General features: G+C 45.4%; 1 protein-coding gene across 1 annotated transcript in view; it reads right to left on the bottom strand.

The window, feature by feature from the left end:
* Positions 1-2,483: 2,483 nt before the first annotated feature.
* Positions 2,484-16,723, bottom strand: part of adamts17 (ADAM metallopeptidase with thrombospondin type 1 motif, 17) — a 505,079-nt gene continuing 490,839 nt past the window's right edge. Inside the window, exon 25 of the mRNA XM_059639195.1 lies at positions 2,484-2,533. The gene's annotated coding sequence lies outside the window, so the exon portion shown is untranslated. The remainder of the gene's footprint in view (positions 2,534-16,723) is intronic.

Genomic DNA, 16,723 nt, shown 5'->3' with positions numbered 1-16,723 from the left:
GCACCGGGTACAGTGGATGCAGTATACCACATTGGCAGATGTGCAGGTGAACCTCTGCTTAATGTGGAATGTCATCTTGGGGCCTGGGATGGGGGTGAGGGAGGAGGTGTGGGGACAAGTGTAGCATTTCCTGCGGTTGCAGGGGAAGGTGCCGGGTGTGGTGGGGTTGGAGGGCAGTGTGGAGCGAACAAGGGAGTCACGGAGAGAGTGGTCTCTCCGGAAAGCAGACAGGGGTGGGGATGGAAAAATGTCTTGGGTGGTGGGGTCGGATTGTAAATGGCGGAAGTGTCGGAGGATAATGCGTTGTATCCGGAGGTTGGTAGGGTGGTGTGTGAGAACGAGGGGGATCCTCTTGGGGCGGTTGTGGCGGGGGCGGGGTGTGAGGGATGTGTCGCGGGAAATGCGGGAGACACGGTCAAGGGCGTTCTCAATCACCGTGGGGGGGAAGTTGCGGTCCTTAAAGAACTTGGACATCTGGGATGTGCGGGAGTGGAATGTCTTATCGTGGGAGCAGATGCGGCGGAGGCGGAGGAATTGGGAATAGGGGATGGAATTTTTGCAGGAGGGTGGGTGGGAGGAGGTGTATTCTAGGTAGCTGTGGGAGTCGGTGGGCTTGTAATGGACATCAGTTACAAGCTGATTGCCTGAGATGGAGACTGAGAGGTCCAGGAAGGTGAGGGATGTGCTGGAGATGGCCCAGGTGAACTGAAGGTTGGGGTGGAAGGTGTTGGTGAAGTGGATGAACTGTTCGAGCTCCTCTGGGGAGCAAGAGGCGGCGCCGATACAGTCATCAATGTACCGGAGGAAGAGGTGGGGTTTGGGGCCTGTGTAGGTGCGGAAGATGGACTGTTCCACGTAACCTACAAAGAGGCAGGCATAGCTGGGGCCCATGCGGGTGCCCATGGCCACCCCCTTAGTCTGTAGGAAGTGGGAGGAGTCAAAAGAGAAGTTGTTGAGTGTGAGGACGAGTTCCGCTAGGCGGATGAGAGTGTCGGTGGAGGGGGCCTGGTCGGGCCTGCGGGACAGGAAGAAGCGGAGGGCCTTGAGGCCATCTCCATGCGGAATGCAGGTGTACAGGGACTGGACGTCCATGGTGAATATGAGGTGTTGGGGGCCAGGGAATTGGAAGTCCTGGAGGAGGTGGAGGGCGTGGGTGGTGTCACGGACATAGGTGGGGAGTTCCTGGACCAAAGGGGAGAAAATGGAGTCCAGATAGGTGGAGATGAGTTCGGTGGGGCAGGAGCAGGCTGAGACGATGGGTCGACCAGGGCAGGCAGGTTTGTGGATTTTGGGAAGGAGATAGAAACGGGCCGTGCGGGGTTGGGGAACAATGAGGTTGGAGGCTGTGGGTGGGAGGTCCCCTGAGGTGATGAGGTCATGAATGGTGTTGGAGATGATGGTTTGGTGCTCGGGTGTGGGGTCATGATCGAGGAGGCGGTAGGAGGTGGTGTCGGAGAGTTGGCGTCTGGCCTCGGCGATGTAGAGGTCAGTACGCCATACTACCACTGCGCCACCCTTGTCTGCGGGTTTGATGGTGAGGTTGGGGTTGGAGCGGAGGGAGCGGAGGGCTGCCCGTTCTGCGGGGGAGAGGTTGGAGTGGGTGAGAGGGGTGGAGAGGTTGAGGCGGTTAATGTCTCGACGGCAGTTGGAGATGAAGAGGTCGAGGGAGGGTAGGAGGCCTGGGGGTGGTGTCCAGGAGGAGGACTGGTGTTGGAAGCGGGTGAAGGGGTCAGTGGAAGGAGGGTTGGGTTCCCGGTTGAAGAAGTAGGCATGCAGGCGAAGACGGCGGAAAAACTGCTCTATGTCCGACCGTGACTGGTATTCGTTGATGTGTGGTTGTAGGGGGACAAAGGTGAGCCCCTTGCTCAGGACTGACCGTTCGTCCTCAGTCAGTGGGAGGTCTGGGGGGATGGTGAAGATTCGGCAGGGCTCAGGGTGGCTGTCTTCTCTGGGGTTACAGGCTGTGGAGGTTGTGGGCGGAGCGATGATGTCGTCGGCCGTGGGCGGGGTTCCGTCGGCGTCGACCGTGGGCGGGGTTCCGTCGGCGTCGACCGTGGGCGGGGTTCCGTCGGCGTCGACCGTGGGCGGGGTTCCGTCGGCGTCGACCGTGGGCGGGGTTCCGTCGGCGTCGACCGTGGGCGGGGTTCCGTCGGCGTCGACCGTGGGCGGGGTTCCGTCGGCGTCGACCGTGGGCGGGGTTCCGTCGGCGGTGGGAGGATCGGGGTGGGCGGCAGCAGCTGAGGTGAGGGTGGTGTGTGGGCTGTAGTACCTGGACGTGGAGGTGGTGACTGCAGCAGCGGTTCCGGAAGTTCTGTGGCCGGCGGAGGCCGATGTGACGTCATCGGTGGGGTCTCCGGCCGTGTCCTCATGGTCAATGGCGGCGGGTGCATGGTGGGGGAGGGGCAGGGACAGAGTCGGGATTTGGGAGGCGCAGGAATCCTCTAGTGGGTGGCAGGGGCCAGTGAGTTGGTTGTACTTACGATTTTTGGTGTCCAGTAAAGCTGAGTGGAACTGGGTGTTCAGTCTGTGGATCCTGCGGAGGATAAAAAACAGCAGGGGTATTATGCATTCAGGTTATTATCTGACATGATGGTACCCTATGTAGTCATTGACAACGAGGCTGTCTTGATAACCTGGGTCTGATAGATGTCCAGACTACATCCTTAGCTTTAAGTGTTCATAGAGATAGACCACAAACCAGTGGCCTCACTGTTAGTTGAGATGGAGCTGGCAATGATGCCTTCACAGACTCAGATTCCATCTCTGCCTTATGCGCTTTGCCCAAGGAATCTAAATGATGGCAGAATTGTTCTCCACAGCGAAAGTCGGTAGTTTTACAATGAACTCTGAGGAATTTGGTGATTTTATACTTAGGCTACCATGGCCAGCAAACCAAAGAGGCTCAGTCAAGTACAACAGAAATGAAAGAAGGGCCAAGAACGTATTGCAATTCATTGATAATGTGCCAAAAGTTAGAAAGACCAAAGAACCAATGAGTTGGGCCACAAAGGCGTATTTTAGACATCAGCAGCATTTTTCAATTGAAGAAGACTTGCTGGTGTTTGATGAAAAGCTGCTCATTCCAGTCTTGCTGAGACAGGAGATATTCCAGAAACACCTGAGGATTAACAAATGTAGAGACAGGGCTCAGGTATTGGTGTGGTGGCCAGGGATCCCAAAGATGGTTGAAGACTGTGCACCATTCTCAGAACTGAAGAGAGTCAATTGAGATACATCCAAATAGTCTGAATATTTGAAGTCAGAGACATAGAGAGAAATGGAGTAATGGTAAACATAAAACAGTTATAAATGTGATTGTACAATGGATTAACAATGTGGAAAAGTCCTGGCAGGAGATGGTACATCATGGTTCTGAAGGGGTTAATGTTCATATTCCATTGGCTTCACCCATTCTACTGAAGTCACAATCTGTGAACAGGGGCAAGGGGTTACAATTTTAGCTTTGGCAGGGAGCAGACGTATCTGTACTAGCTCCCTACAGTTCTAGTCATTACCCCTAACCAAATGTAGTTGTGTTTATTGCTATAATGCAATAAACCTTCCTGTTTTCTAAGCACAGTGCCTCTTCCATAGATACCCTATAGAAGTGTATACAACTTCACTAATCACTGATAGCCACAAGTCAAAGAAAAGACAGAGGATTGCTTGTGACAGCAACTAACTCAAAAAATGTTCAACTAGTACCATAGGCTGGTAGAAGTGGCAAATATCACATGGTTCCAGGAGTACTATCCTATGAAAATGCCATAGAAGGCTAATTTGTATTTAGAGATAGAATTAGAATTAGGTTTTATTGTCACATGTATCCAAGTACAGTGATACAAAAGTACAGTGAGAAGTGTACAGGCCATCTTAGGTACATAGGTGCCTAGCACAAAATCTTAGGTATAAATTAGAAAAATAAACAAAAAAGTTAAAAGTTCAGCATTTCAGTCCTTCTTAGAACATTTCAGTACAGTACAGGCCCTTCGGCCCTCAATGTTGTGCTGACCTATGAAACCAATCTGAAGCCCATCTAACCTACACTATTCCATTATCATCCATATGTTTATCCAATGACCATTTAAATACCCTTAAAGTTGGTGAGTCTACTACTGTTGCAGGCAGAACATTCCATACCCTTACTACTCTGTGAGTAAAGAAACAACTTCTGACATCTGTCCTATATCTATCACCCCTCAATTTACAGCTATGTCCCCTCATGCTAGCCATCTCCATCTGAGGAAAAAGGCTCTCACTGTCCACCCTATCTAATCCTCTGATCATCTTGTACGTCAGAACAGATCCCTGTGATACACCACTCATAGCTGAGCACCATGCTGAATGTTTTCCATCCACTATCACCTTTGTCTTCTTAGGGTCAGGCAATTTTGAATCCAATCTGCCACATTTCCCCCTATCACATACCTCCTGACCTTCTGCATGAGCCTACCATGGGGTACCTTACCAAATGCCTTACTTAAATCCATGTATGCCACCTCTACTACTCTACCTTCATCCATTACTGACAGTTCTACACTGAGAAAAAGATTCCAACTATGCATTCTTTCCATACCTCCCATAATTTTGTTAGGTTGCCCCTCATCTATCAATGTTGAAATGAAAACAAACCAAGATTGTCAAATCTCTCCTCATTGCTAATACTTTTTAAACTAGGCAACAATCTGGTAAACCTCCATATCCTTCTGGTAGTGTGACAACATAAACTGTACACAATATCCCAAATGTGGCCTAACTAAAGTTTGACACAACTGCAACATGACTTGCCAACTTTTACTCCCTGAGCCCCAACTGACGCTTTCTTGACCATCTTATGCACTTTGTTGCCACTTTCGGGAAACTATGTACCTGTAAACCTAGAGCCCTCTGTATGTTGATGTTACTAAAAATTCTGCCATTTACTATATAATTCCCTCCTGCCTTAATCCTCCAAAATGTATTACCTCACTTTTGTACAGATTAAACTTCATCTTCCATTTCTCCACCCAAGTCTCTAGCCTACTGTATCTATTGTATCTACTGGCAATCCACCACACTATGTGTAGGTCCTCCAGTCTAAAGCAGAGAAAGAGGGAAAAGATAAAGAAAAGCAGATCGAGCAGTCGAGTCTATGCTGAGCTTCATTTCAGGTCCACATTGACCACAAGGCCGGAAGTCTGTGCTAGATGAGGTGCTGAAAATCGAGCTTCTGTTGAAATCCTTTGGAACACTGCAGGAGTCTCACGGCAAAGTGAGAGTAAGGCAGAGTCTTAAAATGATAGGCCTTTGGAAGTTCAAATCATGCTTGCAGACTGATCAGAAGTGTTCCACAGCTGAGCTCTATCCAGTCTCTCAAATCTAACCCACTATCGAGCAGACTGCATGGGCAGCAACAAGTATAGTAACTAAATGGAAAGATATTTTGATCTCAGCTGATAAACTAATAAACAAGTCAGATCCCAGACTAAAATCTCACTTGACTGATCATAATTTATTTTTATCTGGTTTTAACAAGGTAATTTTTCACTGGAGTGCAATTTTGCACATTTGGTTTTAACAATAAAATAGAAGTTTACTTAACAAAAGAAATCAGCATAAAATAGGATAAATCAAAATACTTGCACTTAGCTCACATTTAAAGATTTTGAAACCTACAGCAAAAACTACAGTCCTATTAATCCCAAAACACTCCTTTACAGATCTGGAAAAGGGAAGTACATGTCTGATACTCAGACCAGAGAGTATCTCCTTCTCTATTGCCCCTAAAGACTTATTTGAATAGTGGCTTCAACTCTCAGCCTGAGGAAACTGGGACCTTCATGCACCCAGAGTTAAAACTTTCTCAGCCTCAAACAACACGTTCAGAGTTTTACCCAAGATAATAAAGCACATGAACACAGCAGGCCATGCAACAGCTTAGGAGCACAAAAGCTGACGTTTCGGGCCTAGACCCTTCATCAGAGCAGGGGGATGGGGAGACGGGCTCTGAAATAAATACAGAGGGGGTGGAGGCGGATCGAAGATGTATTTAACCCCACTGCGAAGCCTCTTCCAGGGATGCCTAACCTGAAGAAGTTACCCTCCTCCCTCCAGACCAATCTCAGCGGATCTCTCTCCCACTACAACTCTCCCATCCATCTGGCTCACTGATACCCTTTAAAGAAGGAATTCTGCTGTACTTTCCTACTCTGGCCTGTATTCAACTCCAGATCCACAGCAATGCCCTCTGGACAATTAAGGATAAGCAATAACTGTTGACCTGGCCACTGATGTCCACATCCCACATTTTATGAATGAATACAATAAAAATGATGGAATTAGTGGCAGGAACTGATGATGATACTGACTTCATCCTTCACAATATTTAATTGGAGGAAGTTTCTGCTCATCCAGGGCTTGGAGAAAGTAAGGACTGCAAGTGCTGGAAGCTAGAGCCAATAGATGTGAAGCTGGAAGAGTACAGCAGGCCAGACAGCATCCAAGGAGCAGGGAAGTCAATGCTCTGGAATGAAACACTTTGATGGGGCTGCCCCAGACTTGACAAAAGGTTTTGGCCTGAAACATTGACCTTCCTGCTCCTCAATGCCACCCAACCTGCTGTTCCCCGCCCTCCCTCCCACACCCCCCACACCTCCACATCTACTGACTCCGTTCATCCAGGACATGACCATGGAGGAATTGGGATGACGTAGGATTGGTGATATCAGTGTATGTGTGTAGTTGCTATTTTTTCAAATGATGTCACAAAGGAGCAATATGTAGATGAGAAATAGAAAGTAGCCAGCTTCTTGAGGATGTCAGAAGTAATTTTGTTGCAGCAGAGTGTGAAGGCATTTATTTATTCTCTGGCTACAATCAGATAGATAAGGTCGGTGTTTGGAGGGGAACCAGGTGAATGCAGACCCTATCAGAAACACAACTGTGGGGAGGAAATGGAGGATGGTGTGGCTAACCATGTCAAAGGATGAGAATGGAACATTTACCTTTGTCGCAGTCATTACTTTGCTAAGAGCTACGTAGGAGCAGAAGCCTGTGAGTAAGATACAGCATGGTGACCTGCGAAAGATGGTCACAGATTCTAGAAAATAAATTAAACATGGGCTTTGGAGAGGAAAGGAGTTGGCAATGGGACAGTTGCTTTCAAAGATGGAGTCAATATGTTTTTTAGAAGACGGCTAATAACAGCAGATTTAAAGCAGAGAGCCACAGTTCTGCTAACTGAGTGTGAATTTCGAAAATGTATCTTTATATCTCCAAAGCAGTTTCCTCAATATATGAAGCCAAGAGAGTCTAGTATAACGTTTGATTCTGTATCAGTCAATGAAGTCTTCGGTTCTTGTGTGCTGTGCTCTGAAGAATATTTGGAAAATTCCGTTAAGTTCTATTTTCATTTATGGAAGTCTCTCAAATATTTACAACAAACTAAGAAATCAATTTTTAACACAGTTTGTCACAATTGATTTTCAAAAATTATTGCCCTCAGTTAAGGCAGGCCTCACTTGCTTGGGAGGGTTCTAAGAGGGAAAAAGAATAAGAATAAGAATAAGATTGGATTAGCTTCACAGAATATTTCTCTTCAGCTTTCAGCTTTTAGGGGAAAGAACCATATAATGTTCTTTAAAAGTGTCAATCTTCTGCATTTAGTTTACTATCCAAAAATGTTTTGCAACATATGTGTTTTCTAACAGCGCAGGCTTGGAGGGCCGAAGGGCTTGTTCCTCTGCAGTAATTTTCCTTGTTCTTTTCTTTGAAAACTAACTGACAGGTCATTTGATTCCTCTTTTGTCAGGTTGTGGTAAAACGGCCCTCACAACGATGACAGCATAGCTTTCAAGTTTCAAACGCACTTTGACACTCTTACTTTGATTTAAATTTTCTGCCATATTTCAACAAATCTGTTAAAGTGGCAACAACAGTGCTGAGGTTTCATGCCAACATAACATAAAATTTCATGCTTTGTCCTAGTCACTGGAAAATCCAAAATACATCTTGCTTTCACTTTGCTAGGTGATGCTGGCCTTGTTCCACAGTGTGGTCCAAACAAGTTACTTCTGCACTGGCAAATTCACTCAGCCAGATTTATAACCAAATTGGCTTTTTGTAACCAATCAAACAATTCAGTCAAGTAGATAATTGTTCTTGGCTAGTTTTGGTGAAAAGCAAGCAAATTGTGATTGTAAACAGTACAATTACTCGTCCTTTCAAAGTTTTCTTGGCTCTGTTAGAATGTTGCTGGTGCATTTTTCATTCCACGCAGCATAACTTTACATTGGTAAAGCCCATCTCGTGCTATGATTTCTTTTCATTGGCCCTAGCCATCATTGGAACTTGCCAAAATCCTTTCATTCTTTTGTGTCAAACTGAAAATGTCCACTTCATTTCCATAAGTCCTTCCAGTCTGGATATAAGAAATGAGCTAGCTTATGCTACCATGTTGACTTTGTGTGAATCAATATTGAATCTTTGCGAATCATTTGGTTTCAGCACAACATGATAGGTGTGCTTCAGCCACTGTGACTTGGTTCAATAACATCATTATCTATCATGAACTTAATCTCTTCTCTCACTTCAGTCAAACTCTCTGGGATAAACTATGCTTACATCTGATTTAGTTCAGGTCTCCTTCAGACTGAATCCTGAAGCTTTTCACTCAGCTTTAAAAACAAAAGTCTGGTCTTCTTAGATCCCGCTAAACTACTGATGTAATGCTTTTTACTTATTCTGTGATAAAACTCCACAGTATAAACAAACTTCCATTAACACTCAAAGAGGCCTTCAGTCATTGGCTGACTGCCGTGTACAGGTTTAAAATCATGGTTCTGAAAAGACTGACCTGGTTAATTATTAAACTATTTCACAAAAAAGATAAACAAGCACATGCCACTATCTTGAAAGCCAAACACTAGAAGACCAGGGTATTAATATATGTAAATCACACACTTTTCAACATAGAAAGGCCCAGGAATAGCACAATTTTTGCTCCAGTGAGGTAACAGCAGATTAGAGTCAGGACTGCTGACCTGGGAAGGAAATTGGATCTTATGGCAGACCATGCATTTTGGGCACAGCATGAAGGATTCCCCTGTAAACAGTTCCCTCTACAAAGCAGGAAGTGAAAAGCATTGCTACTGAATCTTTGTGGGAAGATAGCCATCACAAGTCATGTGAGGATTAACTATAATAGTTGACGGACTCACATTTGAAAGATGTCCATCATGGGTTTTCTACGGAAAGCTATACAGATTGATCCTGTTATCTACATCAGTGTCTATAAAGGGATAACAGACTGCTCTGGCAAGATAGCGGCAGGGTACGTTGCTCCATTAAGAGTTCCACTCTGTTTGCCAGTTCCCTTTCCTTTTCCTTTCTTTTTTCTCCTTCTTCACTCCTCTCTGTAGCAATCTGTCACCCCTTCCCCTCCCTCCCTTTTAACTACCTAACTAAGGAGTCAAGAGGGAGTTGGTTTGCAACCAGGAGCCATGTGGCGGGAGCTGAATGTGCAGGCCATGTCCTGCAGTGACGGTCAGTGGAGTGTGGGCTGGAGCAACATTGGAGGTGACAGCAGGATTGTGAGGCAGTGGGCGGTGAGAATGGGGTCGGTGAGCGGGTAGTGAGCAGTGAGATTGGGACCAGTGAGAGGGCAATGGCTGGTGAGAGCGGAGCCAGTGAGAGGGCAGTAGCTGGTGAGAGTGGGATCGGTGAGGGGGCAGTGGGCGGTGAGAGTGGGGCCGGTGAGGGGGCAGTGGGCAGTGAGAGTGGGGTTGGTGAGGGGGCAGTGGGCGGTGAGAGTGGGGTCTGTGAGGGGGCAGTGGGCGGTGAGAGTGGGGTCGGTGAGGGGGCAGTGGGCGGTGAGGGTGGGGTCGGTGAGGGGGCAGTGGGCGGTGAGAGTGGGGTCCGTGAGGGGGCAGTGGGTGGTGAGAGTGGGGTCGGTGAGGGGGCAGTGGGTGGTGAGAGTGGGGTCCGTGAGGGGGTAGTGGGTGGTGAGAGTGGGGTCTGTGAGGGGGCAGTGGGCGGTGAGCGTGTGGTCGGTGAGGAGGCAGTGGGTGGTGAGAGTGGGGTTGGTGAGGGGGCAGTGGGCGGTGAGAATGGGGTTGATGAGGGGGCAGTGGGCGGTGAGAGTGGGGTCAGTGAGGGGGTAGTGGGCGGTGAGAGTGGGGTCCGTGAGGGGGCAGTGGGCGGTGAGAGTGGGGTCGGTGAGGAGGCAGTGGGCAGTGAGAATGGGGTCGGTGAGGGGGCAGTGGGCGGAGAGAGTGTGGTCGGTGAGGGGGCAGTGGGCGGTGAGCGTGTGGTCGGTGAGGGGGCAGTGGGTGGTGAGAGTGGGGTCGGTGAGGGGGCAGTGGGCGGTGAGAGTGGGGCCGGTGAGGGGGTAGTGGGTGGTGAGAGTGTGGTCGGTGAGGGGGCAGTGGGCGGAGAGAGTGTGGTCGGTGAGGGGGCAGTGGGCGGTGAGAGTGGGGTCGGTGAGGGGGCAGTGGGCGGTGAGAGTGGGGTCGGTGAGGGGGCAGTTGCAGCATAGCAATTGGAGTGGCACCCCAGATCGTTGTGGAGATGGAACTTGGGACTCTGAGATCTGGACATTTTTTTTCTTGCTTACGTTTTGGCTCTGTCAAATCTTTTAATTCTGGTTTTTGTAACCAAGTGGGTGCCAGTGAATGGCGACTTTCTGCACTTTTGTTGTACTTATGTATTCCTATACTTCGTACAGCTGACAAATAAATAAATCTAAATCTAAATTTAAATCTAAACCTGCAATGACCTAATGTTGATAACGTCTGTAAGTGTTTTGGGCATAATTCTGTAATCATTGATCAGAAAAGATCCAAACAAGTGAAATGACATACTACTGTAATATGGGAATGGGCTGTTTGGTCCCTCGAGCCTGTTCAGCTTTTTATGATCATGGCTGATGTGTTTGTGGCCTTAACACCCCTTTCCTGCCTGTCCCCCATTACTCTCAAATTCCCTTTTAGATTACAATCTGTCTAATCTCAAAAATGGGTGTCTTCTCTATCACATTTTCATCACTTCCATCAGTTGCCATAACTTTTCATAATTTATTGGCCAACAAATCTAGTTGAAGAGCTTTAAGACTGGAACGAGCACCGGTTCAGATTCAATAGGTCAAATAGTAACTTTCTGCTCTGTAATTTTGGGGACTCTGTGAGAAACTGAGTGAAGCAGCTACTTATTGGAGCTTCAAGCAGGCAATATCATGGGTGAAGTGGGTATAACTTCTATTGACAGATCAGCACCAATGTGAAGCCTCAGCAGTTTGTAGCATCACAGCGCATTGCCATAGATGGCCAGGCTACAGTATTTGCTGTTTGTCTCACAGACCCCATGTCTGTGCTGGTATTTCACGAATATCCACAAAACACTTGAACTTCATTCAACCATAATTTAAAAGCCTCGGATTTGAAAGATCTAAATATTTAGCTGTTATTATAGTGGAGTGGGAGGGTTGGCAGGAAACCAGATTTCGCTGTGTAATTATAAACTGCTTAGTCTTCCAAGAGCTTTCTCATGTTTGGAATCGGCGGCAAATGAGCAGTTAGGAAAAAAGACCCAGCGATTATATTATTAAATTGTATAATTATTTGAGAAAATATATTCCACAATTTCCATATCTCTTCTATATAAAATAAATATTAATTTTGACAAAGGAGGTTTCAGATTGTTCTAAAAAAAGCAATAAAGGGTAAAGATAAAGAAGAAATATTGTGGTAATGAGAAAATAAAGAGACAAAGAGAGACAGAAAGAAAGACAGACAGAAAGAGAAAGCAAGAAAGACAAAGGCAGCAAAACATAGGAAGTGAAGCCCATGGAGAAAAAATGGCACAGAGATTTGTATTGAAGGTAGCAGAGAAAGAGAGAGAGCAGTAGTTGATATAGAGCTGCTGTGAAAAAAAACTACTAGATAATTGAAGGTAGGAGAGAGGCAAAAGTCAATTAGTAGGAGAAGGTTGCACTGGCATGACTATTCCCAATTCTGGAGCCTTCTATAGCCTCATTCCAAGGATTTCCAGGGCTCCCTCTTCATCGTGTACAAAGTATCCCAAATGAGCATTGTTACCCCCATTTATTTGCTGAATTAATCTAAGATATAAGGGCTGCAGAGTTTTCATCAGATCCTTTAGCTGGGTGATCACGTAGCTTTATCCATCACATTCTGTTTGACAGGGAATAGTACCAAGTTGTAGCTTCACCAGGTGACACCTGATTTTTAGGTAGGGCCCTAAACAGTCCTTTCAGGTGAAGCAGTGTTTTAGTTGTACTTCTTTAATCTAGTCTACTGTATTTGATGCTCCGAATGCAATTTTCTTTATGGTGGTGAGATAAAATTCAAACTGCTTTGTAAAATACCTAGATCGTAGGAATAACTCTGTGGAGAGAGCACGCTAATAACCATGCTCCTCTATTCCATCAGCCATCATCAACATGTCCACAATCCATGTGTCAAGCCAATTAAATCACCAAGGTGAACCATGTTGCCTGACTCTCAGCTATTCGGGAATAAAATAATTGACACCAGATTTCTTCGTTAACAGGGAAGTAACTTTATTAAATAAAGTTATTCTTTAGCAAACAGCAAAGTAAAATAGATTGCTCATCGCTATAATGCAACTAACCCACACCCCTTTAAAACCACACACACACATACATACACACACATGCGCACACACACACACACACATACACACACATGCATACACGCACGCGCACACACACACACACACACACACACATACACACACACACACATTAATTTCTAAAATGACAGACAAAATGGTGATAGTTTGACAATAGTAGTGGAAGAATGAAGACAGGGAGAAACAGATTCTATAGTTCAGGAGTCCAGATGAGCTATTTTTCACAGTCTTTTGAATTTTTTTTCAGTGATAATGACACTTGTCAACAAAGTGATGTTTGATTTGAGATTTAGTATCTGATTCGGTGGACCTGAATCTTTTCTCACTTTAGAATGCTTTCTTCTCAGAACCTTCCAGTTTTAACTTTTTACTCACGGAGGGAGATGGGGAAGGATATTTCTTGCTTGCAGTGCTCCAGATTCTCTGACTGTACTGCACTATCAGGTGTGCAAAAAACTACGGTTGGACCAATCCAAAGGCTATTATTAGGCAGTTTTTCCTTAATTCAAAGACTCCCAGTGTCACTTTGTCTCAAAGCATTTACCTCACTGCTCCAAAAAAATAACAATTTTGAGGATGGCAGACACAGCAAAATCTGACTTCTTCAAGTTGCAAAACCTCTCTGGTTCGTTTAGGTACACAGTTAAGGTCACTGTCACTTCACCATAAGATAACCTCCCTATTACCACTCTACTTCATGACATGATTTTAAAATTTACTAAACCTTTGCTTCTCTTTCTTATTTCTGAACTTATTTGAGACATTTTGTCAATGCAACCATGTAGTAATCCCAAGGAACAAGTTTTGCATGCAATACACTAACGCTGTTAGTTACACTGCAGGCATTGACATACATACAATTTTACACCTCCTCCAGAAAACTTGTTATTTTTCTCAGTCTGGGTTCCCTTCCATTTTTTAGGATGCTTCTTATTTTGATGTGGTTTATATCTTTTTGAATTCTGATCCCATTTCTGCTTTTTGGAGCTACTTTCTAGTTGTCCTACCCTGTCAAGTTCATTCTCAACCATCCTCGTCAGTACTGGTTAACCTCTTAGAATTAACATTGGTCCTAGCCTTTGTTATGATGGAAATTGTCCATCTTGCAGGTTTCCTTCCAGGTGCTCTGGTCCTAATGTCCCAGGACCTTCCCTTCTGTACCAATCTTTAGCCAACTGCACTATCTTCCTATTTCTATACTCAATAGCACATGGTACCAGGACTAATCTGAGATTAGTACCTTTGACATGCTTTTATTTCAAGCTCTTCATAACTCCTGAAACTCTGCTTAAACAACCCCAACACCTTTTCTCCCTATGTCACTAGTTCTAGCATCAGCTGTGTCTTCTGTGATGTTCCTGTCACCCTTTCAGAATGTCCTGTACCAGCTGTGATACCCTTTACTCTGGGCTACAGGGCAATGTGCCATTTAGGAATCATATTTGCAGTTACAGAACCATCTGTCCATTTCCTTAACACCTGCATCACTTAGAACATAGAACATAGAACATAGAACATTACAGCGCAGTACAGGCCTTCGGCCCTCGATGTTGCGCCGACCTGCGAAACCAATCTTAAGCCCATCTAGCATACACTATTCCGTTATCACCCATATGTTTATCCAATGATCATTTAAATGCCTTAAAGTTGCTGAGTCAAATTGAGTGTCAATATTGAGCTGGTACCTACTTGTCAAGGGGTCAGAATTTAGACAGTGCTACAGGATTAGAGTGTCAGTGCTGTGGTCGAGTAGCGCTCTGAGGGTCAGTACACAGGGAAAGATTCAAACTTGATCCAACTGCATTCCTGTTCCTCCTTTACCGCGCCCCCATGTGGGGTTTCCTTCTTCCTGCTTTGCTCTGAGAAATATCCCCATTTTCTAGTCAGATAATGGGTTAATAAGTGTCAACTGCTCTAGATAGTCCTGCACTACCTGTGCCTTCCTCTTGGGCTGTCTGGTGGTCAACCAATTTCTCACATCCTGTACCTTCTGTAATTGTGGGGTGACCTTGTCCTGAAATGAACATTGAGGAAAAATTGAAGACTCCCTGGTGTGTTGCTATAGCTCCATCTGCCCCTCAGGTTCCGAGACTTGGCACTTACACTCCAAGAATTGGCAATGCTTAATGCACACATGGTCATCCACACAGGAAGTGTCCAGCTGTTCCCATGCAGACATCATGCAAATGCACAAATCCATCTAAATAGTGCACAACTAAAAATTGATCCTGAATGATGAAAACAAATCTTCAAATCTGATGATTTAAGACACACTGACCTGTAAAATTCAGAGGGGAGACCACAAAAATAAAATAGTAAAGATACCAAAATACTAGCAAAGCTCTCTCAAATCAATGGATTGATATCTGTCAAAAAATTAGCAAGTGAAGATGTTCTCATTATCTCTTGGTTTTGATAAACCTCCAATTTAATGAAACAAACTAGCACTCACTTGTTACCCACCAACCCCTTGCTGTATGGCAACTTTGTCACTTTTGAATTACTTTCTGAATTTTCCATGTTCAATGTGGACTCCGTCTCTTGACTTATCCTTAGACTTGATTTTTCCACTGTCATTCATTCTTTGTTCAGACAACTCTCCTGTTTTCATCTGTTGCCTCTTGAACTGTCTCCCATCAGTTCCAAACTCCAGGAAAGAAGCGTGTAGCTGGATGAACACAGCAGGCCGAGCAGCATCTCAGGAGCACAAAAGCTGATGTTTCGGGAAGGGTCTAGGCCCGAAACGTCAGCTTTTGTGCTCCTGTGGTGCTGCTCGGCCTGCTGTGTTCATCCAACAATGCACCTTGTTATCTTGGATTCTCTAGCATCTGCAGTTCCCCTTATCTCTGATCCAGGAAAGTAGTACTGCTTTTCTCACCTTTGGCAATCAACAGTGACACCTCGCATTTCATAGCAGGTAATATACTGCGGCACTTCATGTGTGCATTATAAAGAATATTTGACACTATGTTTAATCAAAGAGACAATTTTTAACAAGTGACCGAGTGAAGGAGAATGAGATAGAGATGGAGATTGTTAGGAAGGAAGTTCCAGAGCTTAAGGCCTCAGCAGCTGAAGGAAGAGTCATCAAGACAGGAGGGAATAAAATCAGAATGTGCAAGAGGCCAAAAGCAGAGGGACTCCTGGCAACACTGCTGGGTCTCTGATTATCAAGCAGCTCTTTGAAGTCAGGCAAAAACAGAGTTAACGTTTCAGGTCTGGTGACCCTTCAAGAGTCATTGGACCCGAAACATTAACTCTGTTTTTCCCTTCCCAAATGCTGCCAGATCTGCTGAGCTTTTCCAGCAACTTTGTTTTTATTCCTGATTTACAGTATCCACAGTTCTTTTGGTTTTTCTTTGAAGGGGGATATTCATATTCCTTCAGGTTACTGAGCCTGATGAAAGGCCGGTAAATGTGTGATTGGGATTTAATCCTGCCAAAGTTTCCTGGAAGTGGTCATGATGAATTTGCTCCCACATTTCTGGCCAATGGCTGAGGCTTGTGATTTATGATCATAGAATCCCTGCAGTGTGGAAACAGACCCTTCAGCCCAACAAGTCCGCACCAACCCGTAGAGCATCCTATTCAGACCCATCCCCCTATAACCCACCTAATCTACACATCCTTGAACACTACGGGCAATTTAGCTTGGCTAATCCACTTAACCAGCACATCTTTTTGGAGTGTGGGAGGAAACCGAAGCACCCAGAGGAAACCCACGCAGACACAGGGAGAATGTGAAAACTCCACATAGGGCAGTCACTCAAGGGTGGAATCGAACTGAGTTCCTGGTGCAGTGAGGCAGCAATGCTAACCACTGAACCACCATGCTAAGTGTTTTTAATAATTCAGCCCAATGTCTCACAAGGCAAGTAGTCAATCCAGAGAAAAGGTTTGATCAGGAATTGTGTGGATTCATTTAAATGCAAAGTATCCATTTATTTCAGAAAATATCATTTTGAAATATGGTAAATGAGTCATTTGAGATGCGTCATCGTGAGTTCATTTTGGAGAGGAACACATGATTTTCCATTGGGATTTTGGTTCCCAAAGGCCTATACCTTAGGTTGTA

This window comes from Stegostoma tigrinum, chromosome 33, assembly GCF_030684315.1.
Source record: "Stegostoma tigrinum isolate sSteTig4 chromosome 33, sSteTig4.hap1, whole genome shotgun sequence".
NCBI lineage: Eukaryota > Metazoa > Chordata > Chondrichthyes > Orectolobiformes > Stegostomatidae > Stegostoma > Stegostoma tigrinum.
Note: the sequence above shows the minus strand (reverse complement) of the source record. Positions and strands in the feature narration are given on the sequence as shown.